This window comes from Dipodomys ordii, unplaced genomic scaffold (genome assembly GCF_000151885.1).
Source record: "Dipodomys ordii isolate 6190 unplaced genomic scaffold, Dord_2.0 Scaffold71, whole genome shotgun sequence".
Lineage (NCBI taxonomy): Eukaryota > Metazoa > Chordata > Mammalia > Rodentia > Heteromyidae > Dipodomys > Dipodomys ordii.
The window spans coordinates 1,143,929-1,154,474 of record NW_012267287.1 but is presented as its reverse complement, the minus strand read 5'-3'; positions in this window follow the sequence as shown (position 1 = coordinate 1,154,474).

Sequence of the window (10,546 nt, the reverse complement as noted above, 5' to 3'; positions counted from 1 at the left end):
CCTACTCTGTCCTGCAGTAGTTTCAGAGATTCAGGTTTAATGTTAAGGTCTTTAATCCATTTTGAGTTGATGTTGGTGCATGGTGATAGGCTGGGGTCCACCTTTAGTTTTCTGCATGGCTTTGATTATTTTTAAGGTGACATCTCACATTATGCCTGGACCAGCTATACAGCGATTTCCCCTATTTATACTTCCCATGCAGCTATGATGACAGGTACATACCACCAAATCCAACTTATTGACATATGGATCTGTAAGCTTTTTGCCTAGGCTAGCTCAAACCACTACGCTCTTGATCTCTATCTCCTAAGTAACTAAAATTGCAGGTATAAGCCATTATACCCCACTATGAATCCTTTAATGGGCTTCCTTCTTTTGTGATTATTAAAACTGAAGTAGCCAGCTGGGCACCAGTGGCTCACGCCTATACTCCTAGCTACTCAGGAGGCTGAGATCTGAGAATCACGGTTCAAAGCCAGACCAAGCAGGGAAGTCCATGGGACTCTTTTTTTTTGGGGGGGGCAGGGGTTGGTCATGGGGCTTGAACTCTGGGGCCTAAGCGCTGTCCCTCAGCTTCAGCTCAAGGTGAGCGCTCTACCACTTGAGGCACAGCGCCACTTCCAGTTTTCGGGCAGTTTACTGGAGATAAAAGAGTCTCATGGATTTTCCTGCCCAGGCAGGCTTTGAACCACGATTCTCAGATCTCAGCCTCCTGAGTAGCTAGGATTATAGGCATGAGCCACCAGCACCTGGCGATGAGACTCTTATCTCCAATTAACCACCAGAAAACTAGAAGTGGTACCATGGCTCCAGTGGTAGAGCACCAGCCTTGAGCTGAAGAGCTGAGGGAAAGCGCCCAGGCCCAGAGTTCAGGCCCCACGACTGACCAAAAAAAAAAAAACACTGAAGTAGCCAGGCACTGGTGGTTCACACCTATAATCCTAGCTACTCAGGAGGCTGAGAGGACAGGAAAGTCTGTGAGACTGTTATCTCTGATTAACCAGTGAAAAGTTTGAAGTGGAGCTGTGGCTCAAGTGTTAGAGCGCCAACCTTGAGTGAAAAAAGCTAAGTGTCCAGGTCCAAGAGTCAAGCAAGCCTAAGAAACAGTGCACACACTCACACCTGAAGTAAATGAATGGCAGGCACCTCTACCTACCTCTTTCTTTCAGACAAAAACCTAGGAAATGCCACTTATGTCTCCCCTACAGCTTATCCCAAAACAAAGACCTTATCAACTTTTCTCCAAATTCCATTTTACTATCTAACCTAGTCCCATTGCTAGCCAACCACCCTGGACTTGCTCCTGGGTATCATAACCACAATCTTTGTTGCTAGAACACAGAGAGCTGGGCCCCACTCCAGAACTTACATTAAGTGATTACATTAGGGCAGGAGACCGGAGAGTCTGCATTTCTAAAAAGCTCCTGACTGCTTGAGAATACAGGACTAGGTTAGGATCTAGTGACAAGCCCAAAACCATGTTATTTTTTATACATCTCAAGAACTTCTTATCTTGGGGGCTGGGAAGGTGGCTCAGTGGTAGAGCGCTTGCCTTGCATGCATGAGGCCCTCAAACCCTCAACACCACAAAAGCAAAAAAGCAAAAGCCAGAAGTGGCGCTGTGGCTCAAGTGGTAGAGCGCTAGCATTGAGCTGAAGAGCTGAGGGACAGTGCCCAGGCCCAGAGTTCAGGCCCCACGATTGGACTCCCCCCTCCCCCCAAAAAAGAACTTCTATCTTCCTGATGGTACACATCCATCTGCCTCCATAGTTAGAAACAGAAAATGGGAAAATAATAAAGTATCTATCATGAGAATTTCAGAAGTGACAACCTGCTGGAGCTTGAATTCAGGCCTTCACACTCTCCCTTGGCTTGCTTGTTCACAGCTGGCACTCCATACTTGAACCAGGATGCCAGTCTAGAGTGGTGTGAGTCACCACACCCAACCTCAGAATTCTCACACATAATAAAACCACTATTCCACTCCCCCCCCCAAAAAAAAACCTGTTACTAATAAGCCAGGCACCAGTAGCTCATAGTTATAATCCTAGCTACTTAGGAGACTGAGGTCTAAGAATTGCAATTCAAATCCAGACTGCAGACAAACCTGAGACTCCTATCTCCAATTAACCAGCAAAAAGCCAGAAGTGGAGGTGTGGCTCAAGTGGTGGAGTGATGATTCACTCAGTGATGAGTGAAAAGGCTGAGAATTCAGACCTAGAGTTCAAACCCAGTACCAGCACTAGTATCCTCTGTACATCACTTTTACAATACAAGTAAAAACAAAACAGGGTCCAGTGGCTCACACCTGTAATCCACCTACTGAGGAGGATGAGATGTGAGGATCAAGATTCAAAGCCACCCTGGGCAGGAAAAGTCATGAGACTCTAATCCACAATTAACCACCAAAAACCTGGAAGTAGAGATGAGACTCAAGTGGTAGAGCAGTAATTTTGAGCAAAAAAGCTCAGGGAGGGTGCTGGGAAGGTGGCTTAGTAGTACAGTGCTTGCCTAGCATACATGAAAGCCCTGGGTTCTATTCCTCAGTACCACATACACAGAAAAAGCCAGAGTGGTGCTGTGGTTCGAGTGGTAGAGCGCTAGCCTGGAGCACAGAGAGGCTCAGGGACAGTTGCTAGGGTGTAAGTTCAAGCCCCAGGATTGGCAAAAAAAAAAAAAAAAAAAAAACAGGGAATTAAGTTCAAGCCCCAGAACTAGCCCAATTTAAAATTAAATAAAAATCAGCAACAAATGTAGTCAGTGCCCCAAGGGTGTTTTTGGTGAAGGTTGACATCAAACTTGAGCCTTGTGAATGCTAGTTCTACCGCTGCGCTGTACCCCAGAGTGTCACAACTTCTAGCTGACTCAAACGTAAGTGGGCTTCAGTCATATCTCCAACTGACCAGACCTGAATGCAAATAAGCCCAACATATCGTACCAGCTAATACCAACACGCCGTCCTGTTCTTCCTTGTAGAAGAGGTTGCTAGTCTTGTGATTTCCCAGGTTCTGAGTTCTGTCAACAGCAACTGAACATAGTTTAGCGTGTCTCCTCTCTATCTCCTGTAAGTTGGGTGTTACTCATGGAAGTCTGATCAGCATCAGGATACGCTTTTTTTTCTAAGACCCTGTCACAGGTTTCCAAGGAAAGGATCCTTTTGTATATTCTTTCTTCTGTTTTGCACCCTCATACCTCCCTAAAACCAATGGGACAAAAGACAACAGATTCTGATCTCTCAGTACCACAAATTAATACTTGGACACTTGTTCAGGCTGGGCCTAGTGGCTCATACCTGTAATCCTAGCTACCCAAGAGGCTGACATAGAACGATCATGGTTCAAAAGCCAGTGTCAGCAGGAAAGTCTGTAAGACTCTTAGCTCTAACCACCTGAAAACCAGAAGTGAAGCTATGGTTCAAAGCGGTAGAGCACTAGCCTTGAGCAAAAAAATTCAGGGACTGCCGGATACCGGTGGCTCATACCTATAATCTTAGCTACTCAGGAGGCTGAGATCTGAGGCTCATGGCTCAAAGCCAAACCAGACAGAAAAGTCCGTGAGATTCTGAGCTCCAATAAACCACTAGAAAACCAGAAGTGGCGCTATTGGTCAAGAGATAGAAGGCTTGCCTTGAGTTGAAGAGCCGAGCCCAGGCCCAGAGTTCAAGCCTCACAATTGACCAAAAAAAAAGGGGGGGGAGCATAAAAGTATAATGGCCCAGCCTCCCATCCAGATAGATAGCTATGCTGCAATTTTCCCTGAGAGGTTGACCAGCAAGTTTCCAGGGCACCATACCAAACACCATGCTCTGCTGGAGTCCTATCTCCAACACACAGAGCCTGGTGACTTCTGGTCAGATCCTTAAGGTCTCTGGTATTCAGTTTCCTGTTATGAGTATTCATTAATATGAAATTAACATGAAGTAGATTCACTCTACACAGATGGCCCTGTTCCTAATTTTTTAATGGAAGTTACACAAAAGCCTCCCATTCCTAACACATAATTTAACTAATATAGAAATTCACATTCATATGAAGTAAGTATCTTTAGGAAAATAGAATTAAAAAGCTTCTTCCACTTGGTAACTGAGTGTCTTCCATTCCAGGCACTGAGTAAAGTTGGAACATTCTCCCCTTGAATCACACCCTCCCTGGAGAAGAGGGTGAAATGGAAGCCTAGGCAGTGAGTGTGCTGAAGGAAGGCCTGGCACCTCCCAGACAAACTTAGGCACAAGATAAATGCATCCAGTGCCTTAAGCTCAGGTCTGCAAAACTGGTCAAGTGGGAAAAGGCTTCCCAAAGAGAAGGGCTAGGCCTAAGGAAAACCACAGCGATAGGAAACTTGACCACTCAAGAAAAAGTAACAGCACCGCTCCTCAGAGGGCAACTGGTAGCAAAACAGCAAGATCCTAAGATAACCACAAAGAATTGACCAGAAAAGATGCCAGAAAAAGACAGGAGCCTCATGGGCGTGCTACAAATCTAGGGCCTCCTTTTCCAGGAACTGTAGAACACCAAGATGAATCTTCAGCAGCAGGTGAGATCAAAGCTTCCCTTTGAAAAGAACAGAGCTGGATCAGAGCGTAGGCCTGCCTTCCCTTTCACTGAGTCACGCTGTCAGTCCAGGACGCTACGCTACCCCTTCAACTGTGTGGCTCAGACTGTCAGACACATCTCCCACTTTTGCATCAGTCCATTCTTCCCTCCCCTACATCCTGAGCCTTGGTAGGCGGTGACTCTACCTTGGTATTGGTCCACAGACCTCTGCCACAAGCACATGGGTCCCAGCCTTACACCACACCATGCCAAGTCTATTCACACCATCCTCATTCCTTTTTATTCTTTTTTTTTTTTTTTTTAGTCAATCATGGGGCTTGAACTTGGAGCCTGGGTGCTGTCCCTGAGCTCTTTGCTCAAGGCTAACAGGCTACCACTTTGAGCCACAACTCCACTTGTTTTTTTTGTTTTTGTTTTGTTTTGTTTGGGAGGAATGTTATTGGAGATAAAAGTCTCACAAGGCAGGGAAGGTGGCTCAGTGGTAGAGTGCTTGACTCGCATGCATGAGGCCCTGGGTTCAATTCCTCAGCACCACATAAGCAGAAAAAGCCAGAAGTGGTGCTGTGGCTTAAGTGGTAGAGCTCTAGCCTTGGAGCTCAAGAGCTCAGGGAGAGTGCCCAGGCCCAGAGTTCAGGCCCCACGACCCCCACCCCACACACACACCAAAAAAAAAAGCCAGAAGTGGGCTGTGGCACAAGTAGAACATTTACCTTATGTCAAAGAGACTCAAGGACAGTGCCCAGGCCCTTAGTTCAAGCCCTAGGACCAGAAAAAAAATACATTCATACATACATGAACACATATACGTACACATATACAAATACAGACTATGCAAGGTGAAGACAACTGACTCAAGGCAATAAAAAAAGGAGTCAGAGACTGGGAAGGTGGCTCAGTGGTAGAGCGCTTGCCTTGCATGCCTGAGGCCCTGGGTTCCATTCCTCAGCACCACGTAAGCAAAAAAGAAAAAAGCCGGAAGTGGTGTTGTGGCTCAAGTGGTAGAGCGCTCGCCTTGAGCTGAAGAGCTGACCAACAGCACCCAGGCCCAGAGTTCAGGCCCCACAACCAACAAAAATAAAAGGGGGGAGGGGGGTCAGAGGCTTACACCTGTCTACCCAAGAGGCTGAGATCTGAGGAAGGCAGGAAAGTCCTTGAGACTCTTACTTCCAATTAACTACCAGAAAACTGGAAATGAAGCTGTGGCTCAGAATGGTAGAGCACTAATCTTGAGAAAAAAAGCTCAGGGAGGGCTGGGAATTTGGCTTAGTGGTAGAGTGCTTACCTAGCATGCATGAAGCCCTGGGTTCGATTCCCCAGCACCACATACACAGAAAAAGCCAGAAGTGGCGCTGTGGCTCAAATGATATACCGATTGCGAGGCTTGAGCAAAAAGCAGCTCAGGGACAGTGTGTAGGCCCTAAGTTCCAGCCCAGGATTGGCACAAAAAAAAAAAAAAAAGCTCAACAGCCAACCAGAAAGGAACTGCATTAAACTCCATTCCTATCAAATCTCTAAATGCCAGCACAGTGAACTTAAAAAAGAAAAAGGTTTTCTATGTTCTCACCAAGGAGTCTTATTGTCGGGTTTCTGAGCTGTAGGTCATGACTCAGCCCACTCTGACACTTCAGTTTTGAGATACTGGAGAATGAACTCACAACTGGAACCTAGTTCTAGGCAAGTGGTCTATGGACATTTAAAACTCAGAGGTGGCGCTGGGAAGGTGGCTCAGTGGTAGAGTGCTTGCCTTGCAAGCCTGAGGCCCTGGGTTCCATTCCTCAGCACCACATAAACAAAGAGAAAAAAGCCAGAAGTGGCGCTGTGGCTCAAGAGCTAGAGCGCTAGCCTTGAGCTGAAGAGCTGAGGGACAGCGCCCAGAGTTCAGGCACCACGACCAGACAAAAAAAACAAAACTCACAGAGGTCCTTTGGTTTTAGAAAGGCAGACTCAAAAACCAAATTAATTTGAGGTCTTTTTTATTTTCTTTTTTTCAGTATGAAGGTTTGAACTCAGGCATCCACTTGGTAGACAGGCACTCTACCACTTGAGCCATGCCACTACCTATTTTTCAGATAGGGTCTTGTTTCTGCCTGAGATGATCCTTCTATATACTCTTCTTCAACAGTTGGGATTACCAATATGAATCATCACAGACAACTTATTTGTTGAAATAGGAAATCTAAACTTTTTGTGTGGATGGCCTCAAACCTCAATCTTCAGGGATGACAGATATATACTACCACGTCCAGCATGGTTTGTCTTGACTTCTGACTAGCAGACCAAATTTTATCCAATCAATCAACTCTTTCAAAAGCTATACTGGAACAAATATTCAAATAAAAATAATATATAATATATAATATAATCCTAGCTATTCAGGAGGCTGAGATCTGAGGATCACAGTTCAAAGCCAGCCCGGGTAGGCAAGTCTGTGAGACTCTTATCTCCACTTAACCACCAGAAACCAGAAGTGGCACTGTGGCTCAAGTGGTAGAGTGCTCACCTTGAGCTAAAGAGCTGAGGGATAGCCCTCAAGCCTCATGACCAAAAGAAAAAAAAAAATCAACATTTAATATCTTTCTCTCCACAATCTTCACTATCAATAACCATTCCTCAAAAGAGAAATAAAGCCATATCAATAGGGCTTGTGCCTGGCACCAGTGGCTCATGACCACAATCCTAGGTACTCAAGAGACTGAGATCTAAGACCAAGATTGGAAGCCAGCCTGGGCAAGAAACTCCCAATTAACCAACTAACACATCTCCAATTAACCACAAAAAAACCTTGGGGGTAGAACTGTGGCTCAAAGTGGTAGATGGTTACTCTTAAGCATAAAAGTTCAAGGATAAGCCTCATCATCATTATTTTAAAAAAAAGACAATGCCCAGGCTCTGAGTTCAAGCCCAGGTCTGGCACAAAAGGAGAGAGATTGGGGGGGAGGGGAGAGAGAGAGCTAGCAGCAGGATGCCAATGGCCCTATCTATAATCCTAGGAGGTTAAGATCTGAGGACAGAGGTTTGAAACCAGCCCCTAGTAGGAAAGTCCATGAAACTGACTTTTGTTGTTGTCAGTCTTGTGGTGGCTTGAACTCTGGGCCTGGGTCCTGTCCCTCAGCTCTTCAGCTCAAGGCCAGCGCTCTACTACCTGAACCACAGAGCCACTTCCAGTTTTCTGGTGGTTAATTGGAGATGTCTCATGGACTTTCCTGCCCAGGCTGGCTTTGAACCATGATCCTCAGATCTCAGCCTCCTGAGAAGCTAGGATTACAGGTACCCAGCTCCATGAGACTTTTATATCCAATTAACCACAAAAAGACGAAGTGGAACTGTGGCTCAAGTGGTAACCTTGAGCAAAAAAAGCTTAGGGACAGTGCCCAGACCCTGAGTTCAAGCCCTAGGATGGGCACCAAAAAGACAGTTCTTAAATTTAAACCTAATCCTCTCGAGCTTTGGTGTCATCTCTTGCTTTCCTATTTTGCATACTTTTTTCCTTTTTACCTTGTCCAGTGATAAAAACAATAAATCAATCAACAATGTAATACACAAAAACTTTTGTCCCACATAGTCTTATTATCTGTTGAAATGTTTCTGGGTTAATTTCCAGTTAACATTTCAATAAGGCATGATAAGCAAAAGCAACTACCTTAGGGAAACCTAGACTTGTCTCCTCAGTTAAAGTGAACTGGTGCTAGCCCGACTCCTTCCCTTTCATACTCAGTTCCTAGAACTCTTTCTGCTCTAACATGACCCAAAAAAAAAAAAAAGGCAAATAACTCAGAGACTAGCACTGAGATGGGTTATTTCAACTGGTTACTGACTGGTGGCTCACACTTGTAACCCTAACTCCTTGGGAGACCAAAAATGGGAAGATCAAGGTTTGAGACAGACCCAGCAAAGTTCTCAAGACTTCACAACCAAGAGCTAAGTGCAGTGGTGGGCGCCAATCACTCGAGACTTCATGGAGAAGAGGACTGGAAGGATCACAGTGCCAGTCCAGCCAGGGCAGAAAAGTCTTAGAGACTTCATCTCCATGGAGGGAAGAGGGACACAGTAGCACAACCTGTGATTCCAGCAACCATGAGAAGCCTAAAAATAGGCTGATCCTGACTCAGGTGGGAATCAAGAACCTATTCTAAAAATAATCAGCATCATTTTGAAAGCACATCCATCCTCCATTCACTTTTTTTTGGGGGGGGTCCGGTCATGGGGCCTGAACTCTGGGCCTGGGCGCTGTCCCTTAGCTCTTCAGCTCAAGGCTAGCACTCTACCACTTGAGCCACAGCGCCACTTCTGGCTTTTTGCTTATGTGGTGCTGAGGAATCGAACCCAGGGCCTCAGGCATGCGAGGCAAGCGCTCCACCACTGAGCCACCTTCCCAGCCCTCCATTCACTTTTTTTAAGATGGGACTTGGGCTTGAACTCAGGGCCTAAGAACTGTACCTTTTTTTTGCTCATGGGTAGCATTTTACCACTTGAGCAACAGCCAGTTCTGGTTTTTATGGGGAGATTTTTTGGTCATTTGTGGGGCCTGTGCACTGTCCCTGAACCTTTGTGCTCTACCACTTGAACCATAGCACTACTTCCAATTTTTGAGTGGTCAACTGGAGCTAACAGTCTCAACTAGCTTTGAGCTGCAATCCTCAGATCTCAGCCTCCAGTACCTGGGATTATAGGTGTGAGCCTCTAGTGCCCAGCTTCAGTTACATGTCCTTAACTTGGTGAAGAAATTTGTAACAGTTCATACAGTATGCTTCCTATTAGTGTTTTCTAGCCTCTCACAAGCACTTCCTGGTATGCCTAAGTCTACCTACTTTCACATTTTACATTTTATTGTCAAAACTAAAAAAAAAAAAAAGGAAGTAACTAATTAGTTCACATTCTGCCATGTGAATAAACCTTGTAAAATCTCACTACTACTTCTAGGACAGCACATCACAACTTTTTTTTTTTTTTTGGTCCGGTCGTGGGGCCTGAACTCTGGGCCTGGGCGCTGTCCCTGAGCTCTTCAGCTCAAGGCTAGCACTCTACCACTTGAGCCACAGCACCACTTCTGGCTTTTTTCTTTTTGCTTATGGGGTGCTGAGGAATTGAACCCAGGGCCTCTGGCATGCAAGGCAAGCGCTCTACCACTGAGCCACCTTCCCAGCCCCATCACAACCTTTTTTAATAAGCCCACAACGTCTCTTAATTCCTGATTCCTGAACCTTGGACTTATTTCTACCTGGTTACTCATATTCAGCAAGTCATGTTGGGCTATCCTTGTGGAACTAGCTTCATAACAACAAGCCTAGGAGGAGGGCGGCCCTCAGTAGCTCGTGCTTGTAATGCTAGCTGAGATCTGAGGATGGCCACTCAAAGCTGGTCCAGGCAGGAAATCTCGTGAGACTCTTAGCTCCAACTAGCCACCTTTCAAAAACCCTAAGTGGAGCTGTTGCTCAAAGTGATGGCGTGCTAGCCTTAAGTGAAAAAGCTCAGGGACCCGTGCCCAAGCCCTGAGTTCAAGCCCCACGACCAATAAAATAAAATAAAAAAACACACCTAGGAGTCAACCCTTGTAGACAGTTTGCCTTATTTTCTCTGGACCTTCACACACCTCATGCCAGTTTACACATGAATATATCACATTTGTGCTAAGAACTGTCCATTATCCTTTGGAAGTCTCAAAGTTCATTATCTGATACTCTTAGAATGGAATGCTGACCACTGTAATCAGAGAGCAGAGAGGACGGGCTCTGCTGGGAACAGACGCTTACGCAGACTGGCCAGCAGCAGCTAAGTCCTCCCACCCTCAGCCCCAAACGGAGGGCGGCTGAGAAAATGGAAGGAAAGGAAAGGAAATGACTCAAAAGTAGCCGAGTCTAAGGCACGAGCGCTCTTCACGGCTCGCAGGCGGCTAAGGCTTCAACTCGGCCCGCACGGGGCCCGCACGGCCTCGCGCTCGCTCCCTTCGGCCACACGCGAACGCGTGCCGGGGCTTCAGGGCCGCGCGGCCCCCG